Below are 7,988 nucleotides of genomic sequence, written 5' to 3' on the forward strand. Positions count from 1 at the left end.
GGTTAAGAGATTGGATAAAGAAGAGGCGGATGAAATACAGTGTTGTGAAGTGTTTTGTCATGCACTTTAGTAGAATAAATAAAAGGGTTGAATGTTTTCTAAATGAAAAAAGCAGGAGTGTAAAGGGACTTGGGAGTCTGTGCGCAGGATTTCATTAAGGGTAAATTTGCAGATTGAGTCTGTGGTGAGGAAGGCAAATGCAATGTTAGCACTCATTTCAATAGGACTAGAATATGAAAGCAAGGATGTCATGTTGAGACTTTAGAAAGCATTGGTGAAGCCTCACTTGGAGTATTGTGAGCAGTTTTCGGCCCTTTACCTTAGAAAGGATGTGCTGACATTGGAGAGGGTTCAAAGGAGGTTCACAAAAATTATTCCAGGATTGAATAGCTTGTCATATGAAAAGCTTTTGATTGCTCTGGGCCTGCGTTCACTAGAATTCAGAAGAATGATTGGTAACCTCATTGAAATTTATCTAACAGCGAAACACCTTCATAGAGTGGATGTGGAGAGGATGTTTCCCATGCTGGGAGAGTCTAAGACCAGAGGGCACAGCCTCAGAATAGAGGTGTGTCCTTTTAGGGCAGAGATGAGGAGGAATTTCTTTAGAATGGGAGTGGTGATTATGTGAAATTCTTTGCCACAGGCAGCTGTAGAGCCCAAGTTCATTGGGTGTATTTAAGTCAGAGACTGGTAGATTTTTGACTGGTCAGGGCATGAAAGGATACAGGGAACAGGCAGGAGATTGGGGCTGATTGAATCAGCCATGATAAAATGTGGAGCAAACTCGGTGGTTCAAATGAACGAATTCTGCTCCTATATCTCATGGTCTAATAAACCTTAGGGGATCTTTTTAATTCAAGTATTGGTTATGAATGACTGCATAGTCTGCTTTACAAAAATGAAGAAGCCAAAAGATTATCTGAAGACGATCTTAACAATGCCAGCGGCCCAGCTTTCATCTGGACTTCTGTGTGCAAAGTTTGGATGGTCTACCGGAGACAGTGTTGGTTTCTCTCACGTGTTCCTAGTTCCATCTACATCTCAATGATGTGATGATGTAGGTGGGTGGGGAGTTGAAGAGCACATGATAAAGGAAAAGCCTGTAAGTTTCTATGTTTCTCTGTAACGCAGCTGTTGCAGGTTGTTCAAACCTCACATTTCTTCCAACTCTGGACACTTAAGTTGCAGTCTTATGTGCTATGCTAGTTAATTCAGGTTGACAAATCACTCATATAAGTTGGGTAGTAAATTGCATCGGGAATGTTCAAGCAAAGAATTTTGAGATCAATGGATATATCACTATGGTAAAACTGAAAACAGAAATTAAGAAAGTAACTAGCCAAAATTATCTCCAGCTTGTGCACACTTATGATTCTGGATATGTTCTAAACTGCTAACAAAAGAGTTCCATCCTTGTTTGCTTTATACAATGGCTGAGTATGAACTGTGTGGAAGAATTGCTGGCACTCCTAAATTCAAAGTGATCATAAACCATTATGATTTAAACAAAAATATCCCTGAGTGAACGAAAAGGAATAGGGAACATTTTCAATTTCATCTTCTTCCTTGGGGGCACATCCTTCAAGTGGCTACTAGTTCATGCCAGTCGCTCTGTGTATTCTTTTGTGCCATTAGGCAGAGGTTCGGTATTTTTCACTTCGAAGCACCTCCAGAAGTCTTTCAGTCATATCTTGTTTCTTCACCTGAATGCAGTCACCTTAACACAACTAACTATTTAGAACACATGTTATAAGGTCTAGAATCAAGTTCTGACTGGCTTAATCTAAGTCTCTATTCATAAGCTACTTTCAAAATCATTATTGACACGCTCATAGTAGGAGTGAATGATGTGCATGAGCACTGAAACAGTGACTAACACATACAATTTGCAAAAACTTTTTAATCTCCCTCTGAAACTGGTCTTGAGGCTGCCTGATTGACAACTGCTTCCAGAAGAGAGCTGGCAATTGTCTCTTCTGGTTGCTTTGCCTCCACTGGGTTGGACTGAGCTGTTTTTCCTACCCAGTTGCAAAGTCAAATGTCTCACATTCCCTGGCAGGGGTGACGCATACAACTGGAAGCATATGATCAAGAATATCTTGTCCTCTATAGGTGCAGGCACGCAAACCACAGGAAAACCAGCTGCATGAATAAAGAACATAAAAGTAATATAAATAATAAACCACTTGGTCTATGAAGTCTTCAGCATTAGAAGGATACATTATACAAGTATTTTGTGGCATGGAATTACTATTGCAAAACCCTATTGCTCAGAATGCCTAAAGAGATTGTGGACCGTGGGGAAGATAGACCAGGGTTGAGAGAGCATTTGGGATCAAGTCCATATGTGGGTGGAATGTACGGAGAGGGAATTTATTATCTGGAGATTTGGGTTATGCCATAGGAGAGTGGCTTGCAACTAGCTGCTGGCGAGGAGGGGTCAATATTTGACATGATGAGGTTGTGGGAAAGCTGTTGGGAGAAGTTAAGTTTCTATACCAGACTATGGGACCATGGTTTTGTTGACGACTTCATCAGGACCAGAATCAGACTTAATATCACTGGTGTATACCATGAAATCTGTTGTTTTTGTGGCAGCAGTACATTGCAATATATAATAAGTTAAAAACTGTGAATTACAGTACAAGTGTATCAAATTTGCAAGTGTCTTTGGTAACATACCAAATCTCCTCAAACTCCGAATGAAATATTGCTGCTGTCATGCCTTCTTTGTAGGTACTTCAATAAACAGGATAGATCTTCTTGGCTATTGACACCCAGGAACTTGAAATTGCTCATTGTCTCCACTTCTGATCCCTCTTTGAGGATTGGTGTGTTCTCTCATCTTACCCTTTCTGAAATCCACAATCAGTTCTTTGGTCTTACTGACACTGAGTGCAAGGTTCCTGTACACCTTCTCGTCACCATCTGAAATTTTGCCAACAATGGTTGTATCATCTGCAAATTTATAGATGACATTTGAGCTGTGCCTGGCCACACAGTCATTGGTGTAGTGAGAGTTGAGCAGTAGGCTAAGCATACGTCCCTGAGGTGCACCAGTGTTGATCGTCAGTGAGGTGGAGATGTTGTCACCAATCAGCACAGATTGTGGTGTCCCAGTGAGAAAGTTGGGGATCCAGTTGCAGAGGGAGGTATAGAGGCCCAGGTTCTGGAGCTTTTGATCAGAACTGTAGGAATGATTGTGTTAAATACTGAGCTGTAGTCAATAAACAACATCCTGACATAAGTATTGGTCTTGTCCAGGTGATTCAAGTTCGTATGAAGAGACAATAAGATCACATCCACAAATTGCAGTGGGTCCAGGTCCAGGTCCTTGCTGAGACCAGTTAATAGCTCTTATAATAATAACTAACCTCTCAAAGCACTTTGTCTCTGTAGATGTGAGTATGACTGGATGACAATAATTAAGGCAGCCTACCCTGCTCTTCTTGGGCACTGGTATGATTGCTGCCTTTTTGAAGCATGTGGGGACTTCTGATTGTAGCAGTGACCTGCCAGTCAGTTGGCATGGGTTTTCAGAGCCCTACTCCTTTGGGGCCTGTTACTTTGCAAGGGTTCATCCTCTTGAAAGATAGTCAGACGTCTGGCTCCGAGACAGAGATCACAGGGTCACCGGGTACTGCAGGGATCCTCATAGGTGTAGTTTTTTTCTCCCTTTCAAAGTGAGCATAAAAGGTGTTGAGCTCACCTGGGAGTGAATCATCACTGCCATTCGTGATGTTAGGTTTCGCTAGGATGTAGGAAGAAGTGGCCTGAAAACCCTGCCAGAGTTGACGTGCATCCGATTCCGCCTCCGACCTTGTTCAGAATTGTTCCTTTGCTCTTGAGATCAGATCTGTGATTTATGAAGAATTTTTCTGCTTAAACACATAGTAATTACATTATGTGATTTGATGTCTGAGATGTTATCATTGAATAATTACGACACAGAGGAAGCCCTGCACCTGGTGAGTCATGCAATGGTACAGTAATACAGTGTAGAAACAGGCCCTCAGCCCAATGTGCATCCACCCACGTTCAGCCCATAATCTTTCAAGTATCTCCACCCATGTACCTATCCAAATGCTTCTTGAATGTTGCAATTATAGCTGTGTTCTGTAGTTTTGGACTCCTCACCCTCTGAGGAAAAGGCAAAGGCCACCCATCTTATCCCTATCCCTCAGGATTTTGTAGCTTTCTATGAGGTCAACTCTCATTCTCTTACGCTTCAAGGAATAAAGATCCAGCAACAATGGAACGACATTAACCAACCTCCGGACTTATGGAAATTAGTCAGTGGCTAATAATGAAGCAAATATCACTACAAGGGACACCTTGATTCCCCCCACCCACAGGTCGATGGGTGCATTTGGTCAGGCCCTGGGGATTTGCTCACATTAATACAATACGCCTTCCTCATACAGATCGACTGTCCCTTATCAAGAATGCTTGAGGCCGGAGTGTTTTGGATTTCCGATATTTTCTGATTTTGGATTATATAATGAGATAACTTGGGACTGCCATCATTTTCAACTCTGAATCTATTACACCTCTGTACTTAACAGTAAAAAAAACTACATACCATTAATAGAATGAAAATATAATGTGTGCAGGGTAACAAAATCAGTACAACAGCATTGGGAGAATACCTGAATCAGCTGTTGAACAACACTAGGCTCTCAATCTCCACTTACGATGCCATGTTTTGATTAAAAGATCACAGTACACTGTATTTGTGTGTTACATTTTTTTTAGGTTTTATGTAAGGTATAACAACCAATCAGCATTATAGACTTGCTCTGGTGTTAGATTTTCATCAGCAACAATCTTCACAAATTCATCAGCAGAGAAATTCATTGATGCTTTAATTTTTTAAAAAATCTTTAAGAACTCTACCAATATTTGTGTCTTCTGCAAACTTGCTAATCAACCCATTTACAATTGCACCCAAATCATTTATATTCAGAGTTGGAGGCGGGGTTACAATGGTGACTCCTTTGTGTTTATCTGTGAAAGCAGCTTATGATGCCTGCTGTCTCTCCTCTTCCTTGTCGAAGCGGATGGGGCTGAAGATCCTGACTTGGAGTTTCACTGACTTCGGTTCTTTGCGCTCTTGTGGGCTCATGACCAGCCACTTTTCAATATCGAAAGGATGCGGCCTAGAAGACAAATGTGCTCTTGGGGTTCTGAGCACTCACGGCACTGGGGATGGGCCAATTCTAAGCCAGGGCCGCAGACTGAAGCATCGGGAGAGAGAATGGAACATCAGGAACAGCAGATCAATTGTTGGAGGCTCTGTACTGTCCTTGGTGGGGGAAAGGTTGTTGCCAATCATCCAGGCAGAAAACTCAGGGAAAAAATGTACAACAAACTTTTAACACCATAAATCAGCAAGTGGTTTTGTTATGTCTCCCCTCTCGCAGTGAAAGGGGACACTGCTTTCTCCCTTTATTAGGGAGAGAGAGGGCCTGTATAGGATGGCCATTTCCAAATTTCCACAAAGGAGGACATTGCATACGTTGTCTCTGGTTACCATATATACCATGCATTTCAAAAAAAAAATTTTAATAAAATTTAAACCATCTTGCAAAAACAACAAATGCAAACAGATGTCCACTTTAGATATTTTGTTAAATAAAAATTTTAACATGATACTTTTTTTTGCCTATATAAATCCAGCAGAAACCTAGCTATTTCATCGTTAATCAGTGATTTTCTGCCAGAGCCCTTTTTCCTATTCAGTGATTCATCATTCTGCATACATGCATTCATAAAGTATAAATAAAGAACTGAATGAAATGAATATTCAGTTTTACTCCTGCTGAAGCAGATATGTCAACCAAATTAACTTCACAAACTAAAGGAAATAGCTTACTTAGGCCTACCATGGACTGCCAGGGATGGATGTCTACTCTTTGTATTTCTGCCCTTTACTTCCCATCTCCAGCAGTTGGCCAGGATGTTTTCGTGTGTGGCCGGGCACTCTTCTGAGAAGTTGTTACATATTTGGAGCTCTGCTTTGACCGAGCCCACTTGCAGACGGTTTCTCTCGTCTCTTCAAGCTGAGGTCATCATTGAAAAAACTCATTCTGTGTGAGCACTGCTGCATGGAATAGAGGATATAAGCACTCACCTTCTTCAGGTTTGTAAGAGAGACCTCAGATTTACCAAACAGCTTGAGATGACGTTCTTCACTCATCTACCATCTACCACCTCAGGAGTATTGATAATTACCTCCACAATCTCTTACTCTTCATATAGTTTATCCATCTAAATATCTTGAAGGTTACAGGCCTTGACTGCATCACAGAACTCTCCAAAAGGTATGGTACTTGTTAGGCTCAATTTTGACACTTTGTTATGTAAGCTGGTTTCAGAGCAGTCATACCTGTCACTTAAATACTTTGAGTCTTTCATTGAAAACAATGAAGTCTGCTTCACATTTCTTAGACACTCCAGGGGTAAGCTGGCTAGGCTTGGTGTTCACTGCAAAGCCAGAAAAGCAGTCCTTTACTCTTCTCTCGTTTGCTTTTTGGTTCAGCCATTAGCTCAAATTCTGAAATTATGCTGAATGACTTGGCTTCTAGTGTTTCAATAGTGTCTGAAAACAATTTAAGAGAGTAACTGAGGAAGAAGAAATAGATCTCTGATGATTCACAGGCATTTCCTTCATCTCCAAACCACTTCCACAGTACCTTGGGGCACTCCTCCTTGCCTAGACTCTGAAAATAACTTTATAGGACTTCCCAGCTCTTAAATATTCTGTCAATAGATGGCAAAAGGGAGAGCCATCTAGTCACAACATACCGTAACAGATTACAATTATCAACATCCATGAATTCACAGAATTCCCTTAACTGTGCTGTTCTTTTAGCTGAGATGCTGAAATGGTTGTACACTTTGAGCACAATATTTTCAACATCAATTTCCAGTTTTCCTGTAGCAAATCTTGTTGCATTGTACAAAATATGGGCCAGACAATTTGCAGCAATAATATTCTTTTGAGCCATTTTCAGTCTTTGATAAACACCATTGTGCTTTCCATAGTTTACAATTGCATTGTCAGCAGTGTATGCAGACCCTTTATTCAGATCCAGACCTGACAACTCTAACCAGTAGCTGATTTGTTAAGTCCTCTGATGATTCATTGTTATTGCTGTAAAAGTCAAGAAACACATGATGCACTCCCTTCTCAAAATGAAGATATCTCAGAAGTATTGGGAAACACTTTTGTTTGAAGCATCAATTGCTACTGAAAAGGGCAAGCAGTGTTCTTTGGTATACTCCACATACTTTTGTACAGTGCTAGAATATTTTCACACACAGCTTTTGCTTTAGTTTTCCCACACATTACACCTTTCACTATCAATGAGTCGCTGTATGTTTCTTTGTCAACTTTTACTCCACAATCAACACTTCTGTATGACTGATGATGCTTCAAGCATGATACACTTTACATAGTTCTGCAGCCAAGATTTTGTCATCTTGAGTTGATTGAGCTGGGGAGAAAAATAACATTGATGGTGTACCAGCAGTACGAGTGTTAACTTTATGTTCATCTGCGGTAGCGTGTTGTTCAACTGCACTTTTTCCCTTAATCTCCACATCACAACGGCATAGTGTACGAAAAACATGAAGGTCACCTTTTCAGCTTTTAGCAATAAATCCAAATTCTTTGGCCCATTCATGGTTAAATACAGTCTTTCTTATCAGCATTTCTTTAGGGGCTTGAAACAAGAACAAAAAAGTCAACTACTGTGGCAGTGGCCTTGGGCTGACTGACCCTCTCAGACGCGCTGATGTGACTCGTACACTGCCTCATCAGCAGTGTTGACGACGTCAACTACAGAAAAGAAAAATACATTAACGGTTGTTATAACTTTCAGTTCCCACTGTTTAAGTATATATGAGGTAATTTATGTAAGTTTTTTAGTCTGACCCAAAACAGGAGGACAAATTAACATCTGGCTCAAGGTGGCACCGGA

This window comes from Hypanus sabinus, chromosome 5, assembly GCF_030144855.1.
Source record: "Hypanus sabinus isolate sHypSab1 chromosome 5, sHypSab1.hap1, whole genome shotgun sequence".
NCBI lineage: Eukaryota > Metazoa > Chordata > Chondrichthyes > Myliobatiformes > Dasyatidae > Hypanus > Hypanus sabinus.